The sequence below is a fragment of the Saccopteryx leptura genome, chromosome 1 (genome assembly GCF_036850995.1).
Source record: "Saccopteryx leptura isolate mSacLep1 chromosome 1, mSacLep1_pri_phased_curated, whole genome shotgun sequence".
In the NCBI taxonomy this organism is placed as follows: Eukaryota; Metazoa; Chordata; class Mammalia; order Chiroptera; family Emballonuridae; genus Saccopteryx; species Saccopteryx leptura.
The window spans coordinates 354,672,231-354,695,869 of NC_089503.1; the positions used below are offsets into that span (position 1 = coordinate 354,672,231).

Here is a 23,639-nt window from a genome sequence, read left to right on the forward strand (position 1 = left end):
AAGAGAGATGATTTTGTTTTGAACATACTGAACTAATTGAAATAAACAACATCCCAGGAGGATAGGTTTAGTAGCTAGGATAAAGTGGTCCCAAACCAGGAGAGAACTCTGGTGTAGGATATAGATGTGGGACTCATTCTCCTGTGAGGGTGATTGTTGAACTGGTAGTTGGGAAGTACCTTTTTCCTAGTGATAGTGTTAAGGTAGTTTGGTCTGAGTCTCTTAACAGTATTATAAGTCTCTTAATACCTGAATGTTGTTTTCTATTATTTCCTACTCCTGTAGCATGGACCTCAGTGAACTCTCTTGTCTGATTCACGAAGCGATGCTAGGAATCTTTTCATAAGCAGTGTTTTGATCTCCCAAATGATTCCAGTATAGCATTTATTTATTGGTAGTTTTCTTATCATCTCATCTGGGACTAATTAATAGGGAAAGTCCAAATCTCAAAAGCAAATTTGTAGTGGAGGACTAAAGACCTTTTTTGGATAATTCAGATGTGTAATTCTATTTTAGACTGAGGCATCTTTATGTTCTGGCCTATATTATGCAACAGTGATCATGTTATGATTCACTGTTGAATTGTTAGCCAAGTCTAGCCAATGGGAGAAGTAGAGGAAATGACGTATAAGATTTTACTTGCCTCTGTCATAATAAACCACTGCTAGAATAAGGCTGCAGTTAATCGAGAAGGTAACTGTAGGGATGGGGGGAAGAAAACTGAAAACAATGCTGCACTTGTGCACATTTAAACAATTTCTAATTTAAAATTTAAAATTTCTTTAAAAACTAAAAGTTCTGTTTCTTACAGCAAGGCTAAAAGCAAACCATTTCGGAGTCTTTTCCCGAACCTATATGAGTCAGGATATTTAGTTTAACCCTGTAAGGATCCAGATAATTATCTTTTTTACTTACTCAGTTTATTCCTCCCATGTCAAAAGCTGATGTTCATACTTAATTTTAAACATTTTTACAATTTCCATTTACTGCAACCTTAGGCTGAGAAAGCCCACTCTTTGGATTTTATAGGGCACTTTTTACAATACTAACAACTCCATTCAGTAGGGCTTCTCTACAGGAGAAGGAAGAATATTAGTCAGAGAGCTCATAAGTAAGCACAGCTGGGAATCTTTATCAACAATCAAGAACCAACCGGCATGGTAATTAAACACAGCTGGAAGGTCTTTTGTTAGATACAAGTCTTAGAAGCCAGTGAATGGAAGCCCTATCTTGCAAACGGTGGTGCTTATATCGCTAACTTTTACAAAACTTTACAAGCTCATGAGCACAGAGCTGATTTGCTTTTTGTGAAACCAGTAACCAGGCAATCCTTTTAAGGACTTTAAGCCAGTAGTGTGAGATTTGTTTTAAATTTATTCCAACCATCATAGTTGACACTTTTCTGGAGCAAACAAAGACTTCTCCTTCTATGTAGCCTCATATCTGGGCCATGGACAAGTAAAAAATCGTGTTACTGTTTGCACTTCTAAAATAAGAGAAAACGGGAAAAATTAGAGATTGGCTTATTTGTTAGAGAATTATATTTTTTAAATTCCACTTTTGAGGAAGACAAGAATATGAAATAACATAAGAGTTACTTTTTTGTTGTGTTGTTTTTGTGTTGGTATAGCTAGAGGTGGTATAGCTCACTTAGATAAGAGTGAGTTATAATCACAGAATACCCTTGAGTGGATACCTCTGGGGTGATGCCTTTGGATTTTAAACCACCAAAATGATTTTTTAAAAATACCCAAAGTCCTGGCACTGAGGAAGATTTCTAATGAACAATTGTGCTCAATTCTCTACTCTACACATTTTCCAACAGCTCCCATAAAGTTAGAGCACCCTTGGTGTTAGAGCCACAAAGCTCAGTGGTTCGTTTATGTAAATTCAGAATGAGTAGTACAGATCAGAACTGGTTTCAAAATAAGTATTCCTTGAAGAACGTTGAAGGTGTTATAGCACACACCCAGGCAGCAGTGTTCAGTCTAGATAGAAATCCAGCTGTTGACTATATTATATGGTTGGGTTTGTAAATGAAAATAACCACTTCTTGGCCCTGGCCAGTTGGCTCATTGGATAGAGCAGTGGCCCAGTGTGTGGACATCCTGGGTTCGATCCCCAGTCAGGGTACACATGAGAAGCTACCATCTGCTTCTCTCCTCCTCCCTCTCCCTCTTCTCTCTCTCTTCCTCTCTAACAGCCAGTGCCTCAATTGGTTTAAGCATTGGCCCTAGGTGCTGAGGATAGCTTGGTTGGTCTGATCATTGGCCCCAGATGGGGATTGCTGGGTAGGTCCCAGTCGGGGTGCATGCAGGAGTCTGACTATCTTAACTCTCACTTAGACAAACAAACAAGCAAACAAACAAAACATTTTGTAATGCTGGTGGCCAAGGCCAGGCAGGTTCACACTGGATTCGGGTAGAAAAACTGCGCAGCCAAAAAGGGTTCAGCTATTCCATTTAATAGAGTCTCACAACAGCGGACAAGCACACAGGTGGGGGAAAACCTCTTTTCCGGCATACAAACAGCAAGAATGGCCCCTCGCAGTGGCGTGCAGGCAACCTGCCCTTCACAATCCCCAATCTCTCTCCAGCGCAAGCACCCATAGCCTTATACAGGCCATACACATGTGGCGCAGCCACGCACTCACGCAGCAATCAGGCAGAGTGCCTGCAGTGGTAACCCTGCGAGCAAGCCTAACCCAGCTGCCCCACACACTTCTTTCAAATTTCAGCTGTTGTGCAAGAATGTCTAAGGGAGTTCATTAAAATGCGAACTTCATGGCAAACGCCGAGACTTCTCTAGTAGATCTAGGGTCCCAGGAGGAAGAGGCATTTTTAAGCACCTAGGAGATGCTGATGTAGGTGGTCTGTACCACATTATGGAAAACACTGGATATTATTTATACTTGTTGCTTTTCATTACAGTATACCTACTGATACATGACAATGAATTATCCCAGTTTAAACCAAAACACACGACCTCATTTTTCTGACGCATAAAAGGAGGATTTTTTTATACATAGTAATCTGTCATTAAATCCTTTTTTTTTTTTTTTTTTTTGTATTTTTCTGAAGCTGGAAACGGGGCGAGACAGTCAGACAGACTCCCGCATGCGCCCGACCGGGATCCAACCGGCACGCCCACCAGGGTGCGATGCTCTGCCCCTGCGGGGTGTCGCTCTTGCCGCGACCAGAGCCACTCTAGCGCCTGGGGCAGAGGCCAAGGAGCCATCCCCAGCGCCCGGGCCATGTTTGCTACAATGGAGCCTCGCTGCAGGAGGGTAAGAGAGAGACAGAGAGGAGGGAGAGGGGGAGGGGTGGAGAGGCAGATGGGCGCCTCTCCTGTGTGCCCTGGCCGGGAATCGAACCCGGGACTTCTGCACGCCAGGCCGACGCTCTACCACTGAGCCAACCGGCCAGGGCCCATTAAATACTTTTACTGACAGATGATGATGATGATCTACTTTTACGTGTCCCTGGGCAGCTGCCTCCCCCTCCCAGGTCCGGGTAGTCCAGTGCCCTGGAACGTGCCTGTGGCAGACCAAGACAAGCACCCACGCGGGAATGCGCCTGGGGACAGAACGAGTCTGCGCAACAGATTCATTTTTAAATGACACTTTTCTATGTATATTATTTGAAACTTAAAAACAATACAATTAATTGTACAATTTGCTTTCTTCCTGCCTTATTAGACCATCTTACTAAAAATAATTACTTTTCTATTTTTATTTATTTTAACTAAGCAAAACAAACATATTCAAGCTCTAGGTTACTAGAGCAAACTTTCTAAGTCGAATATGACACAAAGAGAATATATGTTTTAACAAGTCCCTGAACTGTGTTTTCCAAACACCCTAAGGCGCCCATTGGAGTTGTTATTATCTATTAAATTCAATTTATGTAAGTGGAGTCTTTAAATATGCATTTCATAATAATATACTTTTAAAGATGTCCCCTGATATATATTATATACATTACTGAACCACAATGACTATTAACATGGTAAAATTAATAATATGCATTTTTATTTATTTATTTTTTAAGATGGTTTTTAAAATTAATTAATTAATTTATTTATTAATTTTTAGAGAGGAGAGAAACAGAGAGGGAGAGAGAGGAGAGAGAAACAGAGAGAGAGAGAAGGGGGGAGGAGCTGGAAGCATCAACTCCCATATGTGCCTTGACCAGGCAAGCCCAGGGTTTCGAACTGGCGACCTCAGCATTTCCAGGTTGACGCTTTAGCCACTGCGCCACCACAGGTCAGGCAATAATATGCATTTTTAAACTTTCAAAGACACTCAGGAGAGTCTTTGCAGTAAAGTTTTTGAAATGAGGTTTTTTTTTATAATTTTGTGGGCAAAGAAATACACATTTAAGGAACTTTTGAAGATGCTCAGTGATAGCGACATGAGCTCAGATTCCAGGATCTGGGTCTCTACTTTCCACTCGTTATGATCATTTCTAGTGGCCGTCATTTTTCTGATTAAGCTCTGTCTCCAACAGACCTAGATGCAAAGTTTCTGAGACTTCCCTCGTCCTTTGTCTCCTTTCCTACTGGTGCTGAATGCACCATTGGACCCGGGACCTCTGGATGGCAGAAAGGGTGTTTCTATTCAGAGGCAAGAGTATAAAATGATTCTAATGCTTCTGTGTTTGGCAACAGGCACCCCGTATTAACTCATGTAGAGGTTCTTTCACTGTAAAGACACAACCTGGCTAACTCAAACAAGTGGAATCATTAAGCTAAAGATTCCAAAACCAACCCACACAACAAAACTCAAGTTAAATTCTTTTAACCTTGTACTATCAAAATGTCAATCAATTCATTGTCCAGTCCTCTACTGTAATACACAGGGAAATAGTCTCTCCTCTAAAAGATATAACTTAAAGTATACTTTATATGTTGATCCCAGCAACAAGTAGGGAGACCTGTACTTATCCAAATTAAATCTAAATAAATATTTCCCTCAAATGCTACCAGCTCTTAAATTAAGCCCTTAAATAAACTCAGTAAAATTAAGACTAAACATAACACATTTGACTATTCATTTGCATTAATCCTATTTTTAAAGTGAAGAAAATTATCAGTCTCCTATGAAAAATGTTTTAGACTGGTCACAGATAACTCCACAGCAACATTCAATGCTCAATAGTAATAAAACAATGGCTAAAATGTCTCCAAGAGCCCTAGCTGGATAGCTCGGTTGGTCAGAGCATCATCCTGAAGTGCAAAGGTTGCTAGTTCCATCCCTGGTCAGGGCACATACAGGAATACTAGATCAATGTTTCTCTCTCTCTCTCTTTCTCTCTCTCTCTTCCTCCTTCCCCCTCTCTCTAAAATCAATAAAATAAACATTTTTTAAAAGTTTCCTGGGCCCTGGCCGGTTGGTTTAATGGTAGAACATCGGCCTGCATGTGGATGTCCTGGGTCTGACTTCCAGTCAGGGCCCACAGGAGAAGCAACCATCTGCTTCTCCAACCCTCCCCCTTCTCTATCACTCTCTCTCTCTCTTCTTCTCCTGAAGCCATGGCTCAAATTGGTTCAAGCACATCAACCCAGGTGCTGAGGATGGCTCTGTGGAGCCTCTACTTCGGGCACTAAAAGTAGCTTGGTTGCAAGCATGGCCCCAGGTGGGCAGAGCATTGGCCCCAGATGATAGTTGCAGGGGGATCCCAGTCGGGGCACATGTGAGAGTCTGTCTATCTCACCTCTTCTTAAAAAAAAGTTTCCTTCAATTATTTAAAAATAAAATAAAATGTCACCAAGAAAACAAAGACAGTCTCAAGAACTATAGACTAATCTAAATTGTCATTAAAGTATAAAGGAAAAAAGTTCAAGGGGCTCTCCACATACACTGTATCTATATATATTAATTTTTATTAATTTTAATTGATTGTGTTTACATGGATTCAAGTGTCTCACTGAATATAACTCCCTCACCCCCACCCCTGTGTCCCTTTTCATTACTCCCTTTGTCCTCCTCCCTCTATCTCCCTCCCCCCTTCCCTCTAGGATTTGCTGTCCTGTTACCTATATCTCTGTGTTATGTATGTATAGTTTAATCCCTTTACCTTCTCTGATCCCATCCCCCCATCCCCCTTCCCTCTGACTGCTGTCCCTCTGGTCCTTGTGACCCTGCCTCTGTCTCTATTCTGTTCCTCAGAAGAAAATATCACTTGATCTCACATATATGTGGAATCTAATGAACAAAGTGAACTGAGAAATGCATCTATATTTTTAGTGAATTTTTTGAGAAGAAAACTAGAAGACATTAGCCACACAAAATAAAAATATAGAAACTGTAGGCAAAGAACTGAACATAGATTTCATTTAGCTGTAAGACTAAAAGAAAAAAAATTGGGTATTTTGGTTAGAACAAAATGTAAATACTATAATATTGAAAAATGTAATTCTATAACTAACAAAAATTGGAAGGAGAAGGGAGAGATAAAGAGACTGGCAATGTGAATGTAATAATTTCTTTATCATGTATAATAAGGTACTTAAAGAACATCTTTAAATCAATAAATTAGGTAACAAAGATTAGCATATCAATAAAACCAAAGTAAAAACTAAGAAAAATAATGCAATTCATCGAAATCTGACTACCTCAGGGACGGAAGAAGTAGAAATATGTTAAATCTGCCATCCCAGAGAAAATCAACAGAAACTGAGGACAGAAATAAATAATTTAGTCCTGGCAGGTTGGCTCAGCAGTAGAATGTCGGCCTGGCATGCGGGGGACTCGGGTTCGATTCCCGGCCAGGGCACATAGGAGAAGCGCCCATTTGCTTCTCCACCCCCCCCCCCCTTCCTCTCTGTCTCTCTCTTCCCCTCCCGCAGCCAAGGCTCCATTGGAGCAAAGATGGCCCGGGCGCTGGGGATGGCTCCTTGGCCTCTGCCCCAGGCACTAGAGTGGCTCTGGTCGCGGCAGAGCGACGCCCCGGAGGGGCATCGCCCCCTGGGGGGCAGAGCGTCGCCCCTGGTGGGTGTGCCGGGTGGATCCCGATCGGGCGCATGTGGGAGTCTGTCTGACTGTCTCTTCCCATTTCCAGCTTCAGAAAAGTACAAAAAAAAAAAAAAAAGAAAAAAAGAAATAAATAATTTAGTTTATTTTATGACTATAAATAAGCACAGAAACAGATAATTCCCAAATTTTGAGGAATAACACAAAAAAAGCAATAAAGAAACAAACTAATTAAACCCATAATTTTAAATCATTTACAAAGAAACCAACAGATCTTATTGGCTTTCCTGGTGAGTTCTTAAGAACATTTAAGGAATAAATAATATAAATATTACAAGCACTTCTTTGGAGAACAGAAAAGGAGTTCACAATTTCCATCACATAAGCCCAGCATAACTCTTATACCAAAATCGGACAAATTACGAGAAAGGAATCACTCAGGTTTTTCATAAATCTAGATACAAAACTCCTAGGAAATGTATTAGCAAATTGGACCTTGGGATATTAAAAAATAGCATAACACATCATGAACAAATGAGTTTTATTACAGAAATCTGTAAAGCCAGTATCCATGGCCACAATCACAGCCACCTGGCCCGTGCAGGTTCGCATTTGATTTGGACAGACGGTAATGAAACAATGGAGCCAAGAACTGGTGGGCTTTAATCCACTGACTTATCCAAGTTTCCTAGAATCAAAGGTTTATAGCTCACCAGACTTATTCACCTCTGTTCCCCATCTCTTTCTCTCTGCACAAACTCTGCATTAACTGGCTTCTCCTTCAGCACTCTGCCATCTTGGCTGCTTCTCCTCTCCTCCACATGGTCTTTCTCTGCTCTCCCTGTAATGCTAATCTCAGCAACCGAGAGTGAGTAAGTTCCCGGTCTGCCCCATTTTATAGTGTAGAAATCAAAACCTTTAATCCAATATATAAACAAGGAAGTCTCTGATACAAAGTCACTTAGGGTGGGAATGGCTTAGTCTTAAAACTAAACCTTACAGCCCTGCCTGCTTACAGCCTGTTCCCCACACCCAATGCAAACTATAAGCGGGCAAACCTATATATCATATTTTCAAACTTATTTGACCAACAAAATCCAAGCCTAGTTTAACATTTAAGAATAAATTAATAAAATTAACTACATTAATAGGAAAGAAAAATCATTTTCATTTCAACAGTTGTAGAAAAGAATTTTAAAAATTCAATATATGAATAACTAACTATTCAGGGGAAAACTCAGGAAACTATATTCTTAATATCCTTTTTCTCATAATGCATACATACAAAAACCTACAGTATATTTAATTATTAAATATTGAATTATTTTCTTCTGAGTTTAGAAAGAAGACAAGCTGTCCACTATAACCACTTATATTCAATATTATATCAAAAGTCTTAGTGCAATATGGCAAGAAAAAGAAATACAATTAGTAAGAAATAGAATAAAGAATTAAAACTGTTTATTCATATATAACATGATAAGCTATACACTATTGAATTAATTAATTATTTGAGCAAGGCTGCTGGAAATAAGGCCAAAAAATAAAATAATGTTCTTTAATACTCTACCAGCAAAACATTGAAATTAAAATAAAAAAATTAGTTAAATGGGCATTAAAAACATCAAATACTTAGTAATAAAAATAACAAATTATTTAAGAACTCTACTGTGAAAATGACATTACTAAGAAACAATAAAGAAAACCTAAATAAGCAGATGCACTATGGACTGGACGACTGTATGTTATTATAAGATAAATCCTCCCAAATAATCTATAGGTTGAAAGAAAACATTCAAAATCTCAGCAGGTTGTGTGTGTGAGTGTGGAAACTAACATGTTGACTTCAAAATCCACATGGAAATACCAGGTCCCAGGATACCCAAGATAATCTCAATGAGCAGAGTTGAAGAACTTTCACCATTAATACTTTCAACTCAATATTTACTATAAAATGCCAGTAATGTAGGTAATGTTGTATTGGTTAAGTGAAGACAAATAGACCGTTGGGACAGAACAGAGAATCTTTCCTCCATCCCTCCTCTCTTCTTTATTTTTATATTTTTGTTTTTATTCCTGTTAAATCACTCCTGTTTCTTCCTGATCACGCAGTTATCATTGATATGACTGTAGTTCAATTTCATTTATGTACAATTGTAGCAACTAGCTAGTTGGTTTTCCTATCTTCAATCAATTTTTCTTGTACTTATTTTTTTTATTTTAATTTTTATTTATTCATTTTAGAGAGGAGAGAGAGAGGGAGAGAGACAGAGAGAGAGTGAGAGAGAGAGAGAGAGAGAGAGAGAGAGAGAGAGAGGAGAGAGAGACAGGGGGGAGGAGCTGGAAGCATCAACTCCCATATGTGCCTTGACCAGGCAAGCCCAGGGTTTCGAACCGACGACCTCAGCATTTCCAGGTCGACGCTTTATCCACTGCACCACCACAGGTCAGGCTCTTGTACTTATTTTTTAAAATTAAAAAATTACCTAAAATACAAACATAATTTTACATAAATTTCTAAATGTGATTACATAAAACATATTTTTGTACTGATTTCTAAATGCTTTTTATGAAATATCTGATACATGCTCATGACTATATGTAATGTATATATATCTGTGTGTAATATGATATATTTTATGACTATAAAATTTATAAATATAAAGCCATTTATATACTAAATAAATATACAATTTATAAGTGTAAAATATTTCACAGATATAAAGCATTTTTAAATATAAAAATATATAATGTAATTTATGACAATAACAATAAAACATACTTTTCTACCTCACTTATTTATTTAACTCTTCACTGGATGCCAGACTTTTGTTATGAACTTTTTACATATCCTTCCTATTTTTTTCTCCAAACTCATATAATCCTGACTAGACACACACACACACTATAATTTTTGTCCTGTTTGCTATAAAATTTGGTTATATTAAATAATTTTTCTTCATTTGAATTTTCTCCATCAACATTACCTTCCATAAATCAATTTGGAATACCCAACACAGTCTTAATTTATTCTCCTTAATTATTCCATAATACTCTATGATCTAGTTGTTCTCTAAATTTATTCAGTGTTTTCCTGTTAATGCCTTTTTACTGTTTCCTCTTCTCTGCTGCTGCAAATAATGCTGCATTAAACACAATTACATGCACGTAATATACTTTGTATAAATCAGAGTCTCAAAGAGCTCACTGGGTAAAGAGATTATATATTAAAGATTAAAAAATAAATAAATAAAACATGTTGCCAAAACTGCTTTCCAAAAGAGGCTATAGCTCTCTGCATACCATCAGTAATGTATGGGAATGCCTTCGTCCTTACATCACATCCAGCAACAGGTGTCAGGGCGATGCGTGGAAAGTCAGAGCTCCTAATTGCTTTAAATTACGTATCACGGACTATTAGTGAATCTAAGCCTTTTATGTTTCCTAATATTTTAGGTTTGCCCTGTGGCAAACTAGTGATTCACATATTTTCTTCACTTTAAAAAATTATTTTTTTCATCTTTTCTCATCAGTTTTTAAAAACTCTTTGGAAAGTACAAATGTTAAATGGTTGCCTGTTAATTTTTATAATAACTTTACCAAAACTACCATTTTGTAATTAAGTTTAGTTATAGCCCTTTACTTTTTAAATGTTTAATTTTTATATCTATGCTACATCTGTCTTTTACTCTATAGTCCTTGGGTTTCAAGTCTTGTTAGATATACCCTTGCCCCTAGCTTGTACAAATTCAAAATATATATTTTGTTTTGATTTTTAAATTAATCTTTCATCCATCTTGGATTCATTTTTTATAGACTATAGGATATTTTTCATATGGATAGAGTCAGTAGAGCCAGCAGATCTATGGAGTAATCCATCCTTTCCATTGAATACAAACATTTATTAAATTAAATTCTCATAAAATCTTGGATCAATATCTAGACCTTCAGTTTCATTCTATCTGTCTTTATACTACATGATACAGTATTTATGTTATTATGGTGACTTTATAGAATGTTATGGTGTCTGGTAAAGCAAGCCCATCCTTACTATTGTCCTTTTGTAAAATTTTTAACTATTTTTAGATATTTATTTGTCCATGTAAACTTTAATTTTATACAACTTCAAAACAAATTTATTGCATTAAATTCATATGTTAATTTTGAATTTTTCTAATGTAACTTTTAAGAAAATGGTATCTACTTTCAGTTAATCTTGTTTGAAATCCTTTGATTTTCTTTGTACATATCATGTTATTTTCTCTCTTTTTTTTCAAGTGAGAGTAGGGGAGATACAGAGACAGATTCCTACATGCGCCCGGACCAGGATCCGCCTGGCAAGCCCCTTCTGGGGCCGATGCTGTGCTCATCTGGGGCCATGATCACAACTGATCTATTTTTAATACGTGAGGCAGGGGCTCCATGGAGTCATCCTCAGCACCCACCCGGGGCTATGTGCTCAAATCAATAGAGTAGTGGCTGTGGGAGGAGAAGAGCGAGAAGGGGGAGCGGAAGGGGGGAAGCAGATGATTGCTTCTCCAGTGTGTCCTGACTGGGAATCAAACCCGGGACTTCAACATGTTGGGTCGACAATCCACTGCTAATCCAACCATCCAGGGCCATGTTCTTTTCTTATTCCAATTTCCCTAAAATTCTTATTGCTTTTATTACTTTTAATAGACTTTTACCTCTTTATATTTCTAGATGTTCATGGCTAAGATCAAGAAAATCTTTTGTTTTTTAATGTATCTCTGGTGTCTCTAACCAATTACCCAAATTCTTTTATCAATTAAAAATCTTTCTTACCAAAGTCTCTTAGATTTTCCATTTTTACAGTCAGATATAAGTTAAAGAAGAGATAGATTTAATCTTTTTTACAATACATACAAGTTATTTAATTTGCTTGTGAAGCAGTGGTAATGTCACTTTTACCTCTTTGGGTATTAGTATTGTTTGTTTCATTTTTAAACTAGCCTCCAACCATTTTTTAGAATATTTGATTTTTGAGTTCAATACAAATATTTCATCAATTCTCAGTTTACTCAGAAATTCAATTATAAATGATTATTGCATATTAATAAAATCTTTGATATCTACATAATTATACAAGTTCTATACACCAATCAGTTAATGCAACATAGAATGTTGATATAATTCCTTAATTTAAATCAACCTTGACTTCCTAGTATAAACCTATTTAATGTTTCTTTTGCTAAATTGTTGACTTCTATTTGTTAATATTTTATATGTAAAATAATATATATTCATAAGTAAATTTGATTATAGTTTTTATTTTATTTATTAGATTTGAAATTAAAATTATACTGACTTCTTTGAAGCTGTCAATATTTTCTTTGGTCTAGAATAGTTTAAATAACATTGGCTAGATAAAGCCTACTAAAAAATACAATTAGTCCTATCTTTTATTCAATGGTAGATCTTGAATCACCTCTTCCACAACAATTAGAGTTGTCCTCTTTTCTAAAAACTCTTGTTCTGTTTTTTACTTTCTTTGAGAAAATAATCAATTTTTCTTTGTTGTCTATAATTTGTTTCTTTAGAAGTACACGAAGTAGTCTCTCGGGATTTCTTTAGTTTATATACTATCTGTAGGTTAAATTTATATTTATAAATTTATTTCTTGTTCTAATTTGTCTCATTTGTATTTTCTGTTTCCTTAACCAAATTTTATTGATTTATTTTATGGGTCATTTTATTAAACCAGTTTTTAGATTTGTTTATCTATTTTTACAATTTAAAAAGTTTGTTTAATTGATTTTAGTGATTATATTACTAAATCCTTCTAGTTTACTTTGGTTTATTTGTAGTTCTTTTTATTATTATATGAGATAAAAATGTATTTATTTTTATATTTCCTCCTTTATAATAAACAAGGTTTTCACTATATATTTTCACCCTCAGTATAGCTTTTAAAAAATTATTAAAATATAGTTGACATATTCTTATGTTAGTTTCAGATGTACAACATAGTTTTTCAACATGTATGTAGCATTACTTGTAATAGCCAAGATATGGAAGCAACCTAAGTGTCCATTGTATATATACAATGGAATATTACTCAACAATAAAAAAGAATGAAATTCTACCATTTGTGACAAAATGGATAAACCTAGAGAACAGCTTTTTTTATGTTTCATGTTTTGATATAGAATATTTTCTTGTTCACTGATATCTATAACTTTCTCTTTTCATTTACTCTATAATTCAAGAGTTATTTTTAGGAGTGTTTTTCTTCATTTCTTGGTTTCTTTATTGTTGCTTATATCCATAAATATGTCTTGCAAAATGTCTGCCTTTGAACTTAATTTTTCCAAAAATTTATAAACTTTTCTAAATATTCCAGGAACATACAAAATACTTATCTATTGGATAAAGAATTCTCTATTTCTTTTTCTGTCTCTCTATATCTACAGATATGACAATCAACCTAAATGAATGAAGATATAGCAAAATCTGTGTACACCAACTCAAATTAATATTTCTGAAGTTTCTACCCCTCTTCTCAAGAACCAAAATAGGAAATGACAGCAGCAAAACTCTATGTTAACTCACACAATGATCAGAAATAACATGTAGAATCCATGAGAATTCTTGTGAAAATTTGAGGAGGAAGATCATAAGACTGGACATCTGGCTAGTTAATTATTAGAATTAAGATTGTTAAAATTTGGGGTTCTTTGGTAAACATGACTATTAGCAGGTAATGCCAGGATTTTGCCACTTGTACTTTATGATCAAATGCGAAAACTCTGTTTAGCTACATTTCATGCTTTCTTTTCTTTCTCCAATCAAAGGAAAAGATAAAATATTCTAAATTAATTTGCCTTGGGATCTTAAAAAGCAGAATAAACCTAGACAAGAAGCCAAATCCATTTACTCTCTCTTACACTAAACTTTCGGTTTCTATAAATGGCAAGAATAAAGAAAACAGAGAGCTTCAGAAATTCCTGGGAAGTGCCAAACAAAAAGCTTACCTAATGTCTCATTTAAGCCTGCATGAGGCTTTTAAGGGATATCAGCCTCTCTAATCTTTTGTCTAGAGATTTCATATGGGTCTTCTAGGAGGAAGATTCTTCCCAAAATATCAAAGTTCCCTACCATAATGATCGCTTGCTTGGAGGTCAGGTGGTGTTCCTACTGGGGAGAGTGAGCTCAACAGGCCATCAACTGAACTCTCAGAGGGAACCTTTTGATGTTATTTCCTGGTAATTTTCCTGGTTGAGTGCTCTACCTGAAGCTGTGCTTCAGTCAGGTTTTTAAAAGTTCTTTTCTTTTTCTCTCTGGTGGTCACAGCTTTTCATTTTGTTACATAATACACCCCATCTGGTTCCCTATACTTTCTCCCTCTCTGTGACTTTGAATGCATTATTCCATTTGCTTCCTCCTTGCTCTGGAGAATACCCGCCTATGCTTCAAGATTCCCTAATGAATCCTTACCCAACTTACTTCCCTCTGCCTAGCAGAGTTATGAACTCACCCCTCCTCCTTCTACAGCATCATTTACCAACCATCAGACACTTTATGCATGCTCTTTAAAAGAATGTTCTATCTCTTTCATCTCTGTTACCCTAGTGCTAACCATAGTATCTGGTATACAGTACGTAGTAAATGATCAAATAAATGGATAACTATAATAATAAAAATAAAAGTGTTTCAAAACCAGGCAAGGGTTTTGAAAAAAAAATTAACATCATGTTGAGTTATGGATAGCATCAAACTGCTTTGAAAGTAAAGGGAAGGCATTTTTAAATTCATTGATTCTAGATAACTACCTTGAGATTAAGAGAGGAAAGGGTAGATTAAGGACAGATACTAAGAGCTCATGGAAATTAGTCATTGACATAAATTTCCTAACTCTTGGGGAAGGAAAAGTCAAGATCCAGTAATGTTTCCTCATTTAAAATATATATACATGAGTAAGTTGGGTATTGATCCCTGGCAAAATTCTGGAATTAATTATTAAACAAATTGATTGTAAGCTATTAGTAAAGAATACGATTATCAAGAAGGTATATAATGTCAAAAAACAAAAAATATGCAAATGTTATGAGATTGGTTTATTTACTGCAGTGAGACATTTAATAAAATTTCTTATGATGTGTTGCATAAATGTGGGTTAAACTGCAGTGAGGTCAGTAAGTGGTTTAATATACTCATTTTAATTCATGTTTAGTTATTACCTAGAAAGAGTGCTCCAGTGGTGTGCCACAGAGTTTTGTCTTACTCAATATTCATATCAGTTATTCAAAGACCCAGAATTTATCTATAAAAAAAATCATGGTTCTTCCAAAGCTGAGAAAGGGAATATTATGAGAACAGATGTGAGAAGAAAGAGTTAAAAGTTGACAAGTAGAAATATGAAGCTAAAACCCCAAAATAAAAGCTGGCACATATAAATGTAAATGCTAATTCAAGAAGACAAGTGCCTGACAGTAGTATAGATCCTATGTATTTTGAGGTTCGTTCCAGCTCTAAACATTTGTGACCCTAGAGGTACTCTAGCAGAGCCTCTCCTTTTACAGAGGAGCCTTGCAATCAGGTGGAGGTGGAACCAGGATTAGGACTCAGCTCTGTTAACTCCACATTCCTTCACCCAGTTACACTGCCTGTATTATTCCCTGCTTAAGACACAATAGAAGAACTCTGTCTTCTATTCTACTACTTCTGTGTTCCACAGTACGTAGTAAATGATCAAATAAATGGATAACTATAATAATAAAAATAAAAGTGTTTCAAAACCAGGCAAGGGTTTTGAAAAAAATTTAACATCATGTTGAGTTATGGTTGGCATCAGACTGCTTTGAAAGTAAAGGGAGTATATCACATAATAGGACATTGATAAGCTATAGTATCACAAGATAAAGGCTCTGAGGAATAGGAGGGATCCATGAGTCAGGATCCATGAAGCACAACGGAAAATCCTGAAATACTAACATGGTGTAGATTGTAGAAGAACATACTCGCTATCTTCAACCCTTGGAAAAAGGAATATCTGAGAATGCATTCTTCCAAAGGGTTAGAACTGAAGCAAATTGGTCCAAATAATAGGGAACCAGATTTTGCCTCAAAGAAACTTAGAATTGTCTATTACTAGCTTCAATGAACAGAGCTTGGATGACCCCTGTAAAAGCTGAATAAAAAGAGAGTTAAAGTAGACGACCTCCTAAGTTCCCTCTAACCTAAGGAAGAACCCTTGATTTGACCTTAGTCTACTGGGTGCTACTGTGTGACTCAACCCTTTAATTTTTTTACCAAGACATCATCTCCACGAGTCATCTGTACACACAAGTAAACCCTAAGTAGAGGAAGGATCACTATCAGAGAGTCCCTGGCACATAGCCAGTGAGTGAAGCCATCTGCATTGCCACCGTCCTTCCCAGGGCTGGACAAGTGCAGGTACTTAAAATAACATTCTAGAAAATGTTTTCCCAGAGCAATCTTTTGCCATGTTTTTCTTTATTTTTGACCTCACAGTATGCTTATTGGCAGAACATGAAGAACGGCAAGGAAAAATGTAGAAAAGACAAACCAAATGTGAATTGCTTTTGGCATCTTGTCTCATTCATCCTCAACTGCTGTTACAGCAGATCCCTGAGGGGGAATTACTTATATGGCTTAAAGGGGATTGTGAAGATTAGCAAGGAAAAACAAGAACCAGGGATAATTTCTGTAAGATATTAAACTACGAAGCAATAGATGGTTATAAGCCCAGACGATAACTTGTCACACAGTCGTTGCACAACATCCACTTAGAACAGCAGCTGCACCAACACCTCTGTTTTTCTGTACAGAGGAATTCTGCTATTTAAATCTGCTGGGACACACATGTTCAGCAATTACTATACAGTGAATTGCTTTTATACTGAATGGGAAAGAAGTTCACATACCAGTGGCTTCTAAATAAAAATGCACCTGTCATCTAATATTTGGTGACATTGAATTAATTATCTTCCTACCATCTGGAATGCACCTCCAACAAAGAGTTTCAGTTAATCGAGTATATTTATTAACTGATATTTAGTGAAAACATCAATGATGAATATTTGATGGTGATGGTAAGCAGAAACCATTGGTAGATTAATTTTAAAATCCATCTTATTAAAAAAATAAAAACCACACATTTTTTATACACTAAAACATCTGTTACCAAATGTAGAGTTGCCTTTACCTTACTGTTAATTTAAAATGCAGTCTCATTCGGGAATGCTTAGATGTGAGGGAGGAATTGCATAATAGACTTTTTCCTTGTTTTTGAGTACAAAAAAATACTCTAGAGTCACCTGTTCATTAATTCATTTAGTTATACGAAAAGTCCTCTTTATTTCTCAGAGCTCCCTGAAATAAAAATAGAGCGTAACCTGAAAAGGGATGAGGCTTGAATGGGATAAGGGCAAAACAGGTGGCAAAGAAAACGGTGGGCTGGGAAGATGAAGGAGAAGGTGTGGAAAGGGGAGCTGGGGGCACAAGGAAGTCGAGTCTGTGGTACAGACAGACCCTAAGAAAGGGGCACAGAGGACCTGAAACCCAGGAGTGGACACCTAACACAGTGCGAGAGCCTGGAGTGAAGAAACAGGAAAATTGGAATAAAGATCAAAATAAAACCAAAATTGAGGCAATTTTAGAATACTCAGCATTGATTAATGAGAAACTACAAAAAGTCAAGTTGTATTTAATCATTCTATAAATGGGATCATGCCTTTTCTACTAATCTCTCATTAAAGGCCCCAAATTTCCATATTTCTTTGTCCTTAAAGTATAAAAAATAGCAACTGAATAAATTTCCTTAACAAAGCCACTCTAAAGTCACTATGATCAGCAGTTCCAAAATTTCACTGTAATTGCAACCTAAAGTCATAACACACAAGAATCAACAGACAACCTTTAACACTATGGCTAAATTAAAAAGATACCATAATATCTGGTATTAAAAGAACTGTGTTATTTCATTTTATTGAATAAAGAACTAAATAGCGCCTGCTTGGCAATGTTTTCCACAAATAATGAAAAATAGAAATATGTTAACTGTTTTATTCTCTGCACATTTTAGTATATTTCTAAATTTGTTAATGTTTTATACATTGTCGTTTTTTGAAACACAATTCCAAGGACCACATACATATATAAAATTAATTTTGATCTCTAACTCTACCTTATAAATTCAATAGCAGCAATCTGAAAAGGCAGGGTTGATACTGAATCAAATAAATTAAAATAATACTTATCAAATACCTCAGGAGGCAAAAAGAAACACGATTTAACCTTGTCTACTCTGTTGTCCTCCAGTATGGGACTAACTAACAATGTCCCCTTGTGTTAGGCATTACGCTGGGTGCTGGAGGAAAAGGCATAAGCAGACATGCATGGTCACTGGTCTCCTGGACCGTCTGGTCTTCTGGGGAAAGAAGAAAACCTCGTGACAGCGAACTGATGGTTATAAATTGTGATAAGTGTTATAAAAGTGAAGTGTAGTGCTGAAGGTATAATGAGAAAGTGTAACAGAACAGACTGATTTTGATTGGAGCATCAAGGATGCTTCCCCTGAGACAATGATTTTTAAGGTATGATAAATGGACAGAGGTTGGCCAAGTGAAGGGAGAAGTCTTCCAAGTAGCGGGGACACCAGTGGACAGTTCTGAGGCAGAAGAGAGGTTGGCAAGTTCAAAGAACTGACAAGAGTGTTGGTGAGGCTGCAGCAGAAGGAGAGAAGAGATGAGTGGGGAAAGAGGAGCTCAGAGAGGCAAGTGTAGGCCACTCGAGTCATGCAGGACTGTGGGCTAGTTAGGGATTTGGGGTTTTAATTTAATGGGAAACAACTAATTGTTTTAAGCACAAGAGCCACCTACTTAGTTTTATAAAGCTGCATCTCCCTGTAATTTGGAGAATGGTTGAGAGAAGAGTGGAAAGTGGGGAATTAGTCAGGAGATGACTAATAAATGATTATGACTTAGTTGTATCAGGAGACATGGAGGGAAATTGACAGATTTAAACTGTAATTTGGAAGTAAAACTGATGTTGGACAGAAATTCCAGAATATTGTTCAATAATATTAATGGTGACACCTTTGTCACATTACTGATTTTAATTACAATTCCTTAATATGATATTATTATTGACATAAGTATGACAATCCTTAGAAAGTGTAAGACGTTTGTGACTCTCTAAATGATCTTGGTCTGTACTTGCCTTTTGATCAAGAACTTTTCTTGACCAAGAATAGTTCCCTATGACGGACCTCATGACTGCTTTGCATCCCGGTGTATTGGGGTTTTCTTCAGTAATCTATATCCCCTCCAGTTTCTGTTCTTTTGCTGTTGCTTCCTTCCCAGCCAGCTTTTGAGACAGGTTTAAATGCTCTCCTTTGTAATTTACTCTTCAACAAACTCGAACTTGGCATCTACCCTCATTATGCCACCAGAATTACCTTTACTGAAGTCACCAATGATCTATGGGGACAATTGATATTATTACTTTATGTGACTTCTATGTCACTTTTTGAACATTTAAATACTCACTTTCTTAAATACATTCTTCTACTTGGCAACACATTCTATTTATTAATATTTTTCTCTGTATTTCTCCAGCTGCCCCTTCTCCATACCATTCTTCTTCCCCCACTCAACTTCCAGATATTTATGTGGCTCCACTCACGGTCACAGGCTTTCTTCTGCTTCCAACCTCTCCTCTCTTCGTGCGATCTCACCATTGCCATTGCTCCGTGCTGACTACTCCCCACTTGGAACTGTAGTGCAGGCTTTCTTTTGAACTCCTACTCAGGTCTAATCAGATGCCTTAGTGTGCCTTTCAAATTTATGGTGTAACTCCCACATGCAAATCTGTTCCTTCTCAATGCACAATGGCCAGAAAGAAATGTGACAATAATCTCTGATCACCTCTTCTCTTATCCCCAAATCACGAAAATCAGTTGATACTATCTCCAAGTTATATCTCAAAACCATCTACTTCTCTCCATCTCTACCAAAATTGTAAGCAGCAATCGGCTCTTTCTTGACTACTGCAGAGATTTCCTAACCAGTCACCCCACATCTACCACTTCTATCCTGCACCCGTCACCAACTTACAGCGAGACATGAAACATGAAGAAAATTAAATAATTGGAATGAAGAAGCCAAATTATTATGTGTATTTCCTTTAATACTATTATATATATATAGATTGTTTTCAAATAAAAAACTAATTAATAAAATTAGCAAGCAGAGCTGACAAGAAAATTGAGTGAACTGACCAGATACTTAATAAAGATACAAAAATCAAGAGCTTTCCCATATATCAGCAATACTCACAGTCCTATGGCTGCCTATGATTTCCTTCTCACTGTCTCCCATACATTGTCTGAAAATCAGCTGAGTCAGCTGCAGGGCTTCCCAGATACCGGTGATCGAACCAGAGGTGAGTCAATTAGATTTTCTACATTCACAATGGGGACATGAGATGCAGCAATACGTTTTTTTTTTTTTTTTTACTAGCCCCGGACTTAAATAAAGTTATTCAAACTGAGGGACAAGGCTGCCATTTTGGAGTGGTAATTTAATATTAACTTTACACACAAGCAAGGAGAGTCAGGTTGCAAAACAAGCAAGAGAACGGAGAAGTTTTCCAGAGAAGAGAAATCATTCAGCCCAACAGACAAAGGGAGAATGCAGAACTGTCTAGTTTCTTAATAGCTTTTTAGTTCCTGATTCCAAACCTTCTGAGGCTCAACTACATTCTGCTACTCCCCAAGTCAGTATGTATCTTTAACATAAACCAAAATACTAATGAAATTTTATTTTGGAACTAGGTGAATTGATACTAAATTCATAAGGAAGACAACAATAAAAGCAAGCACTTCTTTAGTGTTTTACTATGTGCCAGGCACTGACTAGAATCCTTTGCATGATGATATCATTTATATCTTACACAAAGGCAATAGGTGTCATTATTATTCCCAGTTCAAAAGACGAGGAAATCAAAGTTAGAGTGGGTACCTAGCTCTGTAAATGAGTAAAAATAGATAAAACATTTGAAGAGTAATGAAATAGAATTTCCAGTGCTAGATGTTAAAATGAATTATAAAAGTTAAAATAAAATAATGTGGCATTAATATAGTAATTAACAGAATACATATGCCTCAAATAATCTTCTCATATGATAAAGAAGGCATAATGAACAAATGTGAAAGAATATTATTATTATCAGATACAGTAGGGGAAATGTTAAGTTTCATTTTCACCTTAAAATAGTCACCAAAATATATTTTAGGTTGAGGAAAGAGTTAATGTATATTAACCTGATTTCTTGAAGTACAGAAATTGAAAACATAGAGGTAATTAAAGATATCAGGGGAAAAAAAGAGACCCAACTCAAACAAGAAATTTAGAATTTCTACATATCCATACACATTAAGCAATAAAAGCAAACCTTAAGATGGTAATAATATTTATAACATATATGACATAGGATTATTATCAAGGTTGTGCATGTTTGTAAATGTTTAATGTGATATAGTTAAAGAAATACAAGATAAAGAAATAAAAAATTAAGTAGAATAATATTTATTGATTTAAAAACTGATGAACATTTAAAAATCTAATGTTTAAAAGTTTAAAAGCTAGTCAGGATAGAATAAAGATGCAACCACTACTCATGAATGTATAAACTGATTTTAAACAAACTTTCAGGAAGGTAATTTAAATATATGTATCAAGAGTCTTAAAAATTTCCATAATTATCAACCTAATAATTCTAATTCTTAAAATCTAGTTTCAAGGAAGAGCAAAAGATGTGTTCAAAGATACTTCCTAATGTATGCTAACTCTGTATTATATGCACTGGCTAGAATAAACAAATAAAAATAGCAAGTAGGAAAGACTTCAATTTCCAACACTAACATGGTCAAATAAAATATAATATATTCATATACTAAAATACCTTGCAGTTATTAAAAATAACACTTTAAAACACAATTTAATACTCATGAAATATGATAGGCCTTGATGATTATTCTCCTGTTTTATGTCTCTCCTTTTTTGACACTTTATTCTTTCTGTAACCACTATAAAAGATGCAACAATAGAGGGTTAAGCACATTTCACATAATCTAGAGTTATTCACTAGCATTATAAAGAATAAAATAATGACACATCAGTAATAAGTAATGTTAAACCTCTTGCTTGGCTATGGGATCACCATGACACTTCCCAATTGCCTGCTACCATGGCTAATTAAAAGTTGGCATGGTTACTCCCATACCAATTGGCACTGGCCACAGATAAATTTCTGTGATTTTTGAAATCATAGTTATTATTCTACTCCATCTGTTCTCTTCATTTTTCAAGTCAGCTGTCAAATCAAACAAGTAAGTCCTTCCTAAAAATTGTAGAACATGTTATCAGGGTTAAATTAAACAATTGCATAACATGCTGTCATTCAGTAGAATTCTACAAGGTAAACCAAGAGAGAATTCATAGGAAGTAAGGTGACGTGTTGATATTAATGATGGGAAAGTGCTGTATTTATAACAGTATTCAACATTCTTGCATTAGTTTAGAATAAGAGGTGTAATTGCCAAGAAAGTTTTAATAGTAAAATCCTAAAAATACAACTCAATTCTGACCACCTGCTTTTTCCAGTTGTAGTCTCAGTTTTACTTTAGTTAAAATTAATAAGCACACAAAACTATGTAAAAATACTAAATCATTTCTTGCTTTAATTATCTGATATAGTACACTTCCCTATTCCCATTCCAATTAAGAATTTAATTCTATAATTTTTTCCTATTAAACACAAAGCATCTCTACCATTTCAAAATGGAAAACAGCTTTGACACAGTCTCCACTATATAAACATAATTCTAAGAATTACACTGCGAATTATGGTAGAAGAATAAATATTCTAATAACTAAATCTATTCAACCTTTTTACTCTGACAGTTACATTACAGTTATATTAAACGGTTATACTAAAATTTTTAAAAATTATTTTATTTGTGTACAATTTGTTACAAAAGTGGCTTCGTTTTTCACCCCCTTATGTATCTATACCCCTTGCAATGTTACTTTCCTGTATAGTTCATCAAGAGGTGGCATTGATTTTCCTACTCCTTACATCTGGGCTGGGTTTGGGATTTGTTCTGGCCAACTGAATGTGGCAGAGGTGCTGGGATGCTAGTTCTGAGCTGGGGCCCTCAACAGGTCTTATAAGTTTCTGCTTGCCTTTATCTTCAGAACAAGACCAAGATAATTATTGGAGGATGAAAAGACATTATCTATCAGAATCCAACCTAGACCAGCTCCTCTCATTTAGTCTTCCAGCGGAGAAAAAATATATATACAAACGGAATAAGATCAGCTAAAACCAAAAAATCACTGCATTAAGTCCACTCTAAATTGTTAAACAACAGAATCATCAGCTAAGTAAATGAATGTTCTTTATAGCCACTATATTTTGGGGTGATTTATTACACACCAATAGCTAACTACTCTGACCTCTTGCCTTTTGTTTCCCTATTTAGAAAAAAATTAGAAAGTAATATTAGGCAAATAAAAAATTAGGCATAATTATATAAAATCTATTTTCCTCATAATATTAATATTTACATTTTTCATATGTTGGCTGTTAGGGATATTAACATTTATAAGCACTTTTT

At 35.7% G+C, this 23,639-nt stretch overlaps 1 protein-coding gene and 1 non-coding gene across 2 annotated transcripts in view; both read right to left on the reverse strand.

The window, feature by feature from the left end:
• COL19A1 (collagen type XIX alpha 1 chain) overlaps positions 1–23,639 on the reverse strand; it is a 324,736-nt gene that overhangs the window by 208,410 nt on the left and 92,687 nt on the right. The gene's annotated exons all lie outside the window — the stretch shown is intronic.
• Positions 3,472–3,596, reverse strand: LOC136389949 (small nucleolar RNA SNORA77). The gene has a single exon (XR_010748491.1). It is a non-coding gene; the product is annotated as a small nucleolar RNA SNORA77 (small nucleolar RNA).